Below are 12,105 nucleotides of genomic sequence, written 5' to 3'. Positions count from 1 at the left end.
TGAGGTCAGGAGATCGAGACCATCCTGGCTAACACGGTGAAACGCCGTCTCTACTAAAACACACACACAAAAAACTAGCCAGGCGAGGTGGTGGGCGTCTGTAGTCCCAGCTACTCGGGAGGCTGAGGCAGGAGAATGGCGTGAACCTGGGAGGCAGAGCTTGCAGTGAGCAGAGATCCGGCCACTGCACTCTAGCCTGGGTGACAAAGCGAGACTCCGTCTCAAAAGAGCAGACTCTTCTTTTTTTTTTTTTTTTTTTTTCTGAGATAAAGTTTCGCTCTTATTGCCCACGCTGGAGCGCAATGGCACGATCTCGGCTCACTGCAATCTCCGCCTCCCAGGTTCAAGCGATTCTCCTGCCTCAGCCTCCCTATTTAGCTGGGATTACAGGCATGTGCCACCACGCCCGGCTAATTTTGTATTTTTAGTAGAGATGGGGTTTCTCCATGTTGGTCAGGCTGGTCTCAAACTCCCAACCTCAGGTAATCAGCCCGCCTTGGCCTCCCAAAGTGCTGGGATTATAGGCATGGGCCACCGCGCCCGGCCCTGCTCTTTTGATTTTAAAAGGCTTTATGCTTTTCTAAAATTAAATTGATTTTCTAGACAATTGAACGCTGTCACTGATTTCCTTTAAGAATGAAAGTTCCCTTAGGACCACTTGTATTCACTGAATTCCCAGACATTTTGCCTAGAAACAATATGGTCTTCTTCTCTCCTCTCCACATTCAAATAAATATAAGACAACGAGTTCTAAATTCTTGTTCAACTCCAGTCTTGGGTAATGATGATTGGGTGGATCAAGAGATTTTTTTCAAAGTATTTCACGAAATACTTTGACAGTTCTGGTGTGAACTTTCAAATCAGACCCTCACTGTCACCAACAAAAAACACTGCTAAGATGTGGTTCCGGAGGAGGCAGAGCTTTGTGGAGTTATTCCCACTCACAGGTTTCTAGAGAGCTGCAACTGGAAGCAACTGGCTAAAGTATTAAGTACACTAAATAGAGACCAGACTAGTGGAGGCAGAGATGGGAGTGTGTATGAGAAGGATTAGAAAACAGCTCAAGAAATAGTCTTGATGAAAAGAATGCCTCTGCCTTACACTGTTCTAAGATTTGCAAATGCAGAATCTTAACTCTACAAATTAGCAAAAATCTAATGAGAACGATTATTTAGTGACTCCACTGTGACCTGTAAAAAACTTCTTAACTTGAAATAATCTGAGGCTTACGGAAAGGTTGCGAAGATAGTGGAGGGAGTTCCTACATACCCTTTAGCCAACTTCCCCCCCGCCGCTACTACAGTGCAGTCCCAGTACAATTATCAATGCTGATACACTGAAGCCAAGATACAGCATCCACCTGAGTTCCAGCAACAGATGAATGGATAAAGAAAATGTGGTTCACATACACAATGGAATACCATTCAGCCATAAAACAGAATGAAATCCTGTCATTTATGACAACATGGATGAGCCTGGTGGTTATCAGGTTAAGTGAAGTAAGCCAGACAGATACCACATGCTCTCACTCATATGTGGAAGTTTAAAAAGTTGATCTCATAGAAGTAGATAGTAGAATAGTTGCTACTAGAGGCTGGGAAGGGCTGGGGATAGCCAGAGATTGGTTACCAGATACAAAATTACAGTTAGATACAAGGAACTGTTCTAATGTTCTATAGCACCGTGGGGTGAATATAATTAGTAACAACCTATTGTAAATTTTCCAGTAGCTAGAAGAGCAGATTTTGAATGCTCCCAACACAAAAAAATTATAAATGTTTGAGGTGATAGATATGCTGCTTACCCTGATTTGATCATTATACATTACGCATGTATTGAAATATCACACTGTACCACATAAATATGTACAATTATGTGTTAATCAAAAATAATAATAAAAGCAAAAAAAAAGACCTAATAAATTGAGAATGGCACAATACTATAACTATTTAGATTTCACTAGTTTTCCTACTAATGTCCTTTTTCAGCTCCAGGATCCAATCCAGGATCCCACATTGCATTTAGTTGTTAGGTAATATTCTCCTCCAGATCTGTGGTGGTTCCTTAGTAAAGATGTGTCTTTTATGCCTCTGACACTGTTGAACGGAGATGGTCAGATACTTTGAAGAATGTGTCTGTATTTAGGTTAAAGCTTTCTCATAGTCAAATGAGATTAAGGATGTTTGGAAAGAATACGAAAGGCATGATGTGTCCCTTTCAGGACACATGTGCTCACTATGTCTTATTATCCTTGCTACTAACCTTGATCATGTGGTTAAGGTGGTGTCTATCAGAATTGTCCACTGTAAAGTTACTATTTTTCCTTTTGTAATTAATAAGTGGGGGCAGATACTTTGAGGTTATGCAAATATCTGTTTCACCTTAAACTTTCACTCAATTATTTTATTTTATTTATTTATTTTTTGAGAGGGAGTCTTGCTCTGTCGCCCAGGCTGGAATGCAGTGGTGCGATCTCGGCTCATTGCAACCTCCACCTCTTGAGTTCAAGTGATTCTCATGCCTCAGCCTCCCAAGTAGCTGGGATTATGGGCACCCGCCATCACACCCAGTTAATTTTTGTATTTTTAGTAGAGATAGGGTTTCACCATGTTGACCAGTCTGGTCTCAAAGTCCTGACCTCAAGTGATCCACCCACCTCAGCATCCCAAAGTGCTGGGATTACAGGCGTGAGCTACCATGGCTGGCCCACTCACTAATTTTAGTATTTATCAGTGGAAGTTGCATGCAGCAATTATTGCTGTGACTTTGTGACAACAATTTTCTATTTCCTCCATTCCTTTTACATTAATTAAAGTTTTCTACAAGGAAGAGTTCTTCTCCCCCCATTTATTTACTTATTCGGTTATTTATTTATATCAATCTGGACTCATGTGTATATATTTTATCTATAAATAAGATTATAATTCGATATTATACGTAGTTATTTTATTGATGAAATTGTTCCAGCTTTGGCCACTGGGAGCTCCTTCAGGTTGACTCTTCTGAGCACATCCTTACTTTCTGGCTCCACAATATCCTCCAGGCTCAGCTTGTATTTTCCCTGCCCCAGGCTTAGAATTAACCACTTCTCCGAAGAGCTCTGGTTTCCTTTAAGGAAAATGGTATAGATTGAGTATCTCTTATCCAAAATGTTTGGGACCAGAAATATCTCGGATTTTGAAATTTTTTGGATTTTGGAATATTTGCTTAACACTTACTTGTTGAGCATCCCAAATCCAAAAATTCAAAATCCAAAATACTCTAAGGATTGTTTTCTTTGAGCATCACCTATATGCCCAAAAAGTTTGGAATCTGGAAGCATTTTGAATTTCAGATTTCAGATTTGGGATGCTCAGCCTGCATTTGGAAACCACGATCTAGTTTGTTACTGGGGAGTCACTGCTCTAGGTTCTCTTAGCAGACAGAGTTAGCAAACATATGTATGTATAGTAACCCACATATATACACATCTCTATATTAATTTCTGTATCTCTCTGATGATTATTCAATATTGCTCGTTGTGGATTTCATTTATTTGCAGATTTCAGGAAAATGAGCTATTCTGTGATAGCTCATGATTTACCCAAATCAATAGCCCTAAAACTACATAAAACCTTGAAGTGGTATGTCTCCTTTTCCTTCCCAAAAAAGTTGGGGACTAAGAATTGCCTTAGAACCCTATAGTTAGGCCTCAGAAAGATAAATTATCCATGGTGGATATCCCAAAACTTTGGGAGCCCCTGGAGCCTCTGAAATCCTATCCCAATCTAGTGAGTTCCAGGAAGGAAGTAGTTTTAACGCCGGGTACCAGCTATAACTTAGCAATTCTTCCTCCTAGAATGGAGCACATCTGGCTAATATGAAGCTACTTTCTCCTTTGTGACCACAGATTATGACTGCATGGCCAATAGGGAACCAGGCAAGAAATCTTAATTTTTATCTCAATTTAATTAAAAGTATCATAAGACTCTAAAATCACGTGATTATTACTTAAGTAGAAAAATAAGATGAACATAAAAGACTTTAATTAGAGATTCATTTTTAAGGATTTGAGTTATTTCTCAACTTCTAGGTCATTTTCCTATCCTACCTTTGTTTTGTGTTAGACAAATATGTTACACTGCACAGTCCAACTGACTGGAAAATTATATAGCAGAAAGTATTATAACAGTCAAAAATTACTCTCTAGGAAATTTTACAATAAAATACTATGTATAATTTGCATATTCTTTAAAAGGGATACTTTTCAATACAAATGCAGTATAAATTCTGATTTTACTTACTGTTAAAGGCTGACTCTTGTTTGAGAAAATGGCCTTCTTGCTGTATATTTGTGGTTTAGTGTTGGCTTCTTTCAAATCTGAACAATTAAAAAAAAAGAGAAACAAGATTTTCAATACAAACACATGTTCAAAATGTGTACACATGTACACAGCCTAGGCTGCCAAAACGCACATGCCCAAATACATTTACCTTCTCTACTAGATTTCAATCTGAATGTTTGCTTTCCCTGGGCCTATAATGCTTCATATTCTCTAGAAGTAACAGACCACAAAATGATTCATCATAAATCATGCAGGGCGGGAGAATCTTTTTAAAATTATTTCATAAAAGAAACATGTATTAGATTCACTTCACCTACTTTCCTATTTCCATCACTAACATGAATGAAGCCCCTTTCCATCTTTTATGTCACATGAATGATGATACCTCTATTACTACGCAGACTTAAGAAAAACTAGACCTTAAACGGATTAATAACCTTGAAAGTTAATGTTTGATAAGTTATACATTGCAAGAACGATCCTTAATAAAATATAACTTCATTCTAGATGACACATGGTTAGTAAGCCTAAGGTGACAATACAGTCTTGTGCCACAACCACTTAGGCAAGGCAAATGCAGCACACCCCTTGCGAAGCAGACTTTTCAGAGGATGAACCAGAAAGCAGATTATCTAAGTAAATGGTCCTAGGGTCTTAGGATTCACAACCTTATCTCTTATGAAAGGCTCAAGGATCCTAGAATTGCTGTATTTTCCATCAAGACAAAATAGCATCTAATGCCAAAAGCCTTATCATCAGGGCTTGAATAGCACCAACATCGAGACCTGACATTCTACGCAGTCTAACCTACATGAAACTCTACAGTGTTTTCTCTTTTAAATCTGTACCTTTTAATTTATATTTTTATAATCTGAAACTTTAAATTTATATAATTTTAATTTATTATTTACAAAAGCTATTTTATTACTTAACACTTGGCATAAACGTAGTAGACTATGAAGATAAAATTTTTCCCATTTTGTTAACTCTAGCAGGAAATAATATAAATCATAGCCAATGTATTTTGCCTGTTTGTTTATTTCTCTGGCATTGTTTAGTACTTCTATTTGAAAAATGAAAGAAAATCTTTTCACTTTAGAAGGCTGAGGCATGTGGATTCCTTGAGCCCAGGAGTTCGAGACCAACCTGAGCACTACAGCGAAATCCTGTCTCTACAAAAAATAGAAACATTAGCTGGGCATGGTGGCGTGTGCCTGTAGTCCCAGCTACTCAAGAGGCTGAGGCAGGAGGAACTCTTGAGCCCCGGAGTTCAAGGCTGCAGTGAACTATGATCACATCATTGCACTCCAGACTGGGCAACAGAATGAGACCCTGTCTCAAAAATAAAAAAGGAAACTTTTTAATACAGACTCAATATCAAAAATAAAGCAACAATTTTCTTTTCAGAATGGGACACGTTCTTCTTTAGAAAGAGTTTATGTGTCAGTGTGTTATGCCCGCATGTTTTATGTTTTCTGGCTGTGACTGCTGACCGGTATCATGGCAATTTACATAAACACACTCTAATTTGTTAGCCAGAAATGAAAGGAGTACCCACAGCGAAACCGCTCATTACACACAACATGCAGAACACATGAGAGATGAGAAACAACTTTATCTACGACAGATTACCACTTGGGGGTTTTTTGGTTTTTGCATTCTTTTTTTTTTTTACATTTAAGGCAACTATTAAAAAGGGCTCAAACATGTGAAAACAAAAGGAAAGAATTTTAATCTAAAAAACTGAACAAAATCTGTATGTAAAAATTAAAGAATGTCGATTCCAGGTTAAGATTAAGTTGTACCAGCTTTCCTTGATACTTGTGCCAATTTTCCTTTGAAATACGTACGTATTTCTTCAGAAGTAGATGGACAAAAAGTAAAGATTTCTAGAAACTGGTATCTATTCCTAGTGTGTAGCTCCAAGTGTTGACTCAAACAGAAAACTTGGCTGGTTCTCACTACTGTCAGAGTCAGACAGATTTAGGTAACCTTTCCCCAGGCCCCCTCCTGCTACTAGTCCTCCTCCTTCTGAACCCATTCAGAATTGCGCTGTATCTTAGAAGGAATCGTCTCCAGACATGAAACACGGTAGGGCAGAGACAAGATCATTCTGCGGGGGAGTAGACACCAAGGACTGCAGTTCTTTCACCTCTGCCATCTGGTCAATTAACTCAAGACTGGTTTATATTCATTTGATTATAAACGCTCTACCCATCATCTCTAGAAGCCAGAGAACTGGGCTGTGAAGACAGCAGACAATTGCCTCACACTTCAACACAGCCCACGTTAGATAGGGGCTGCTCATCTCTACTCACATAATGGTTTTACATCTGGGATGGGATTTTTACCAGAACCTAAGTAAATAATAAGGCAGGCCAAGGGTAGTTTACTCAGACTAACTTGTCAGAAATGAAATAAATGGTGAAGTTGACTTAAGTTATAGAAAAATATTTAACAATGGAAATAATTGAAAACTTACCAAAGAATTACTTCCCCCAAAAGCTATTAGTTTTATAGGTGATTTTTTAAAGCTTTCAAGGAAGAGATAATTTTCCTACATAAGCTGTTTCTAAGTAGGAAAAAATATAGTGACATAATTAACTTTTCTGGAGTATCGTAACACTGATATTAAAACCTGACAACAGAGAAAAACATCAGTCCCACTTATCAATATTGATTTTAAATAATAAATAAAATGCTAATTAACAAGTTAAATCCTCTCTTAAAATAATGAGCCCCTGTAATCAAGTTAGATTTATCTCAGAAAGGCAAAGAAGATTTAATATTTGAAAATCTATTAAAACGTGTCACAGCACTAGGTCAAAAAACCGTATGATTACTACAAAAATGACAGAAACAGTACTCAGTAAAATTCAACATCCATTCTTGACAAAACTTCTTTTAAAAAGTATGAAACTTTAAGAACAAGAATATTAATCTCAAACTTTATAGTCAGTATCATCTTAATTGTGAAATACTGGAGCAGCATTTCCCAAAATGTATTCTATAGATAACTTGTTCCCTAAGATTTTCCAACAGAAAATGTTCTACCATAAAATAAATTTGCATATGGTCTTCATTTTTTGAGATTAATAAAGTACATTAGCATAGTATGTACTCTGTAAACCTTGTAATTTAAAAAACAAAACCACCATCAACAGTAACAATCTGCTTCTCAGTTTAATTCAATGGTTCGCAAACTTACTTGAACACGTGTTTTTAATTTCTTATTATTTCACTCCTCAACTCACTTTACGGTGGTTTTTGTCACCTACCTTTCTACTGAAACTTAAGTACATGTCATCTCCTTCCTGCTAAATCCATTAGACTTTTCTTGACTTCAATTCTATTTTTCCAGTGGCATGCTGGTAAATATTTAACTGGCTCTCCTTGCAGAGAAAAATGCCCTGATTGGTAGTGTTTGCCAATTTTTGTGGTGTAAATAATCCCACCATGACTGATTTAAAAGCAGCACAAATATTACAGCGTATTTCCACTATTCAGATACCATGAACATGAATCATCTCAGCAATGTAAAATAATTAGGAAGTGGTGTGCTTTGTGTACTTATTACTTTTTAATATAATTTGTTTAACTGTATTCAATTTAAGCGTTAATAATAGCATGCATAACAATTGGCTCAATAAAATTCTGAAAATTTAACAACGTGGCTCCAGCACATCACAGTCTCTGCCTCTGCAGCATTTGATATTTTGCCCATCCTCTACTATTGAATCTGTCTCTTCTCTTGACTCCTTGAGATCAGTTTCTCCTTTTTTTTTTTTTTTTTTTTTTTTTGAGACAGGGTCTTGCTCTGTCACCCAGGCTGGAGTACAGTGGTGTGATCATGGTTTACTGTAGCCTCAACCACCCAGGCTCAAGTGATGCTCTCACCTCAGCCTTCCAAGTAGCTGGGACTACATGTGTGCACCACCACACCCAGCTAATTTTTCATTTTTTGTAGAGGCGAGATCTCCTTATGTTGTCCATGCTGATCTCTAACCCACCTTGGCCTCCCAAGTGCTGGGATTACAGGTGTGAGTCACCGTGCATGGCCTCCTATTATCCTACCATATGATGACTATCTTAGTCCCTTTTCCTGGTGCCCCTTCTTTCTGAGCTTTTCTATTTTGTGCTCTCCAAGTTTCTTCTTGGCCTTCGTCTCTTCTTTATATTCTTGCCCTCAGCACTCTGACTCATAAACACATCTACTCGCTTACAGCTCCCAAATCTCTCTCTAAACACAAGTTCTCTCTTGAGAGTTCCAAGGAAAAACAATTCAACACCTAATTAGACAACTCCTCATTCCCTGAAAAATTAAAAGAAATTCCCTTCTTTACCGGGGTCTTTCAAAATACATTAAAGAAAATTCAGTTTATAATCACAAAGCATCTTCTCATATACTACTTCCCTTTAATTTCCCCTTAATTCCCTTTAATTTTCCTTTAAATGTTTTCACACACCATGCTCTCCAAAGTGTCTCCTTCACCAAAGGCCATCCTACCTACACACTCTTTATTCCCAGCCCAGGAATTTCACGATCTCTCCCTCTTCCTCTGATTCCCAGCACTTTGTTATGTATATCAACCCAAATCTTCTGCTTTTCATGACCAGTTCCTTTCTACTCATTCTCTAATTCTTCTTCATAAAAATATAGGACTGACCTTGTAAGATCAACTTTTTTAAGAGTAGGGGAAGGGATTACCGTACTGTCAAATTACAATTCTCTGTGGTGGGTTGGGGTAGGTGGAAGTATGTGAACACTCACAAATGACTAATTTTTGTCCCATGCAAGTAAATACATGGATCTGTCCCCTAACCCCACCATAGCTGACTGATTCAGTCAGAGGCCAGACACAAGATGAGCCATTTACATTCCTCTCCAGATTTTTACAACACTGATAAAATCTGCTATATTCAATTGACCTCTATATCCTGAGACAAAATAAAATGCCTTTAGGTTAAGAGGAATTTAAGAAAGAGAGACAAAAAAAAATTTTCCTAACAGTGGTTGATTTTAAGTGATGATGAAGTCAGCAAATATAAAGATTTGGTGATCTAATTTACCTTGTCATAAGCAACAATAGGTACTTTCAAGTTGCTTACTACTTACAGGACACATAAGCTCATTTGCAGTGAATTAACACAACTAAGAGTTTCAATTTAATCCACTGTCACATGTGAATATGGTTACACTTGTATAGGTCTAATTGTTAAATGTGGAATAGTGGTGGTGGTGGTGATGGGATGTGGACATCTCATTCCCTGGAAAGCCAAATACTTGCAAAGTAGGCTCCTGTGCAGGACAGGGTGGCTGGATTCAGACTGTCTGGGTTCAAATCCTAGTTTTTTATCACCTGGGAGGTTATTTTACCTCTCTGTTCCTGTTTCTTCATCTGACTTTAATACTGTATATCGGGGGTCCCTCACCCCAGGGCTGTGAACCAGTAGCAGTCCATGGCCTGTTAGGAACCAGGCCACATGGCAGGAGATGAGCGGTGGGTGAGCCAACATTACTGCCTGAGCTCTGCCTCCTGTCAGATCAGCAGCAGCATTAGATTCTCAAAGGTACAAACCCTATTGTGAACTGTGCCAGTGAGGGATATATGTTGCATGCTTCTTAGAAGAATCTAACTAATGCCTGATGATCTAAGGTGGAACAGTTTCATCCCGAAATCATTTCCCCCTGCCACCAATCTGCTGAAAAACTGTCTTCCATGCAACCAGTCCCTGGTGCCAAAAAGGCTGGGGACTGCTGATGTACATGGCTATTGAAAGAATAAAATGAGATAATGTATACAATGTGCTTAAAACAGAGCCTGATATAGAATACGCATTCAACAAATATTAACTATTACCATCAAGAGCTAGATGACTTCTTTGGTGCTTAATTATGGAGTAATCATTTAGAAGGATGGTTAAATGACATTTTGGTTCAGGATTAACTGCAGAATGATCTAAAGGCAGAGAGAATGGAGAGAAAATGTTCTCTAAGCACAAAATTGTATGGTTACATTTATAAATTGATTGTAAAAGTCCAAAAAGTTATGATGGGTATTTGGGATTAGGAGGTAGAATGACACTATAGATTTGAAATATTAAGCAACAATTATTTGTTGAGCATCTGCTATTGGTTAGCAGTATTCTAGACAATAAAGATACAGAATTAACAAAACAAATATTCCAGCTTTTTTATGACTGCACGTATGAAAGTGTAATAAAAAATTAGATGCTGAAGGCACCTGCTATGTCTGCATTTGGAAAACAGAAGGCAGCAGCCAAGGCTGTTAGAGACAATTAGGAGTTATTCAACAACCATTATGCTTACAAAAATGTATGACTCAAAGTCTACTGACCTCCTTCTACCAATTTGAAGATTAGTGATTTAATACTTTAAAAAAATCAATCAAAATCCATTTTAAGTGATATCCAACTTTATTTCATCTCATAAAGAGCAACATAACATTTTGTTAATGTTAAATTCAGAAAAAAAAATCCCTATTTGATCATGTGTTTAGTAGATAAAAATATACTTCACTGCCATATTACAGTCAGAGACAACCAAAGGCAGAGACAGTAGGAATTGGGAAAGAGAGGAAAGGAAGCAGAAATTCAGAGGGAGAGAAACAGATACAGAAAAAGAAGGAAAAAAGAAAACATAGGGAACACCAGGAAAGAAAAAGGGGAGAAGGGTAGAGGGAACAAGAACAAGAGCTAGCGCCACAACTGAGGGGAAAAGAGGAGGAAAGAGAGGAAGAGAGGAAGGAAAGAAGATAGAAGAGAGGAAAGGCTCAGACATTTCGATTAGTCAGAGGCAGTAACTTTTCCATGTTCAAGCTCAGCTATTTACTTTGGGTATCAGTATCAGAGAGAATCGTCATTGGTTGTTAAATATTAAGAAATTAAGGAGCCACCAAAATTACTCAGCCAAAAAGTTTTCCCATTGTTATTACATATAAATACGACTTTAAAGAAACCATCTTTGCTTCTCTCGGCATTCACGTTTTCCTTTGCTCATACTATTTTTCCATTTGAAATATTTTGTCCACCCTCACCTCACATTCGTTCAACAATATTCAATAAACATTTATTGGGTAACTACTGTATAATACCAGGCACATGTGAAATTTTTACATATATCTTAATGAAATGTATAAGCCATTTTAATAATACACAATGAAAATTGGCTATTTTAACAAAATATTCTACTAGACTTGAAGTGAAACAAATTTTTTTCTTCTGCAGCTAACATTTTTCTTCACCTTTTACCATAAGCATTAAAATCATCCTCATGAAAATAATGTCCTTTATCTGAGTTAAAAACATTCTAGAATTCCCCTTAATATATAGTAAGACTATCACTCCTATAGGAGTCTACGTCCTCCACATCCTCTAAAGTGCGATTAACCTGTGATCATTCTAGCTATTAAACATAACAGTTTGACATTTGCAGTAACTAGTCACATAAGTTGAACAATAAAAGTTATTTCACCCAGTTAAAATGACATCCCAAAGACATCCTCAAGTGGTCACGCCTGGTCTTGTTCAACCACAACATGACATCATGGGGGCAAGAACGAATGATTTAAAGGTGGGCAGCTTGACTGCAATTTATGTAACTCACTTCTGCAGAAATTTGCATGACTTGTGACACACATCACGTGAAAGAGGAACTTACTATAAATATTAAAGTTGGAAATAAGTGTCTGAGAAAGCATTAGAGAATAGTACTTGCTTTAAAAAGAACTGTGGAACTAACTGTACAGATAAATTCAAA

At 37.4% G+C, this 12,105-nt stretch overlaps 1 protein-coding gene across 7 annotated transcripts in view; it reads right to left on the bottom strand.

Moving 5' to 3' along the window:
- The window catches only part of LOC105477726 (peroxisome proliferator activated receptor gamma), a 148,857-nt gene that overhangs the window by 120,923 nt on the left and 15,829 nt on the right, over positions 1-12,105 (bottom strand). For all 7 annotated transcript variants that reach the window (XM_011734390.2, XM_011734386.3, XM_071092230.1 and 4 more), the window contains exon 2: positions 4,284-4,360. The gene's annotated coding sequence lies outside the window, so the exon portion shown is untranslated. The remainder of the gene's footprint in view (positions 1-4,283; positions 4,361-12,105) is intronic.

The sequence above is a fragment of the Macaca nemestrina genome, chromosome 2 (genome assembly GCF_043159975.1).
Source record: "Macaca nemestrina isolate mMacNem1 chromosome 2, mMacNem.hap1, whole genome shotgun sequence".
Lineage (NCBI taxonomy): Eukaryota > Metazoa > Chordata > Mammalia > Primates > Cercopithecidae > Macaca > Macaca nemestrina.
Note: the sequence above shows the minus strand (reverse complement) of the source record. Positions and strands in the feature narration are given on the sequence as shown.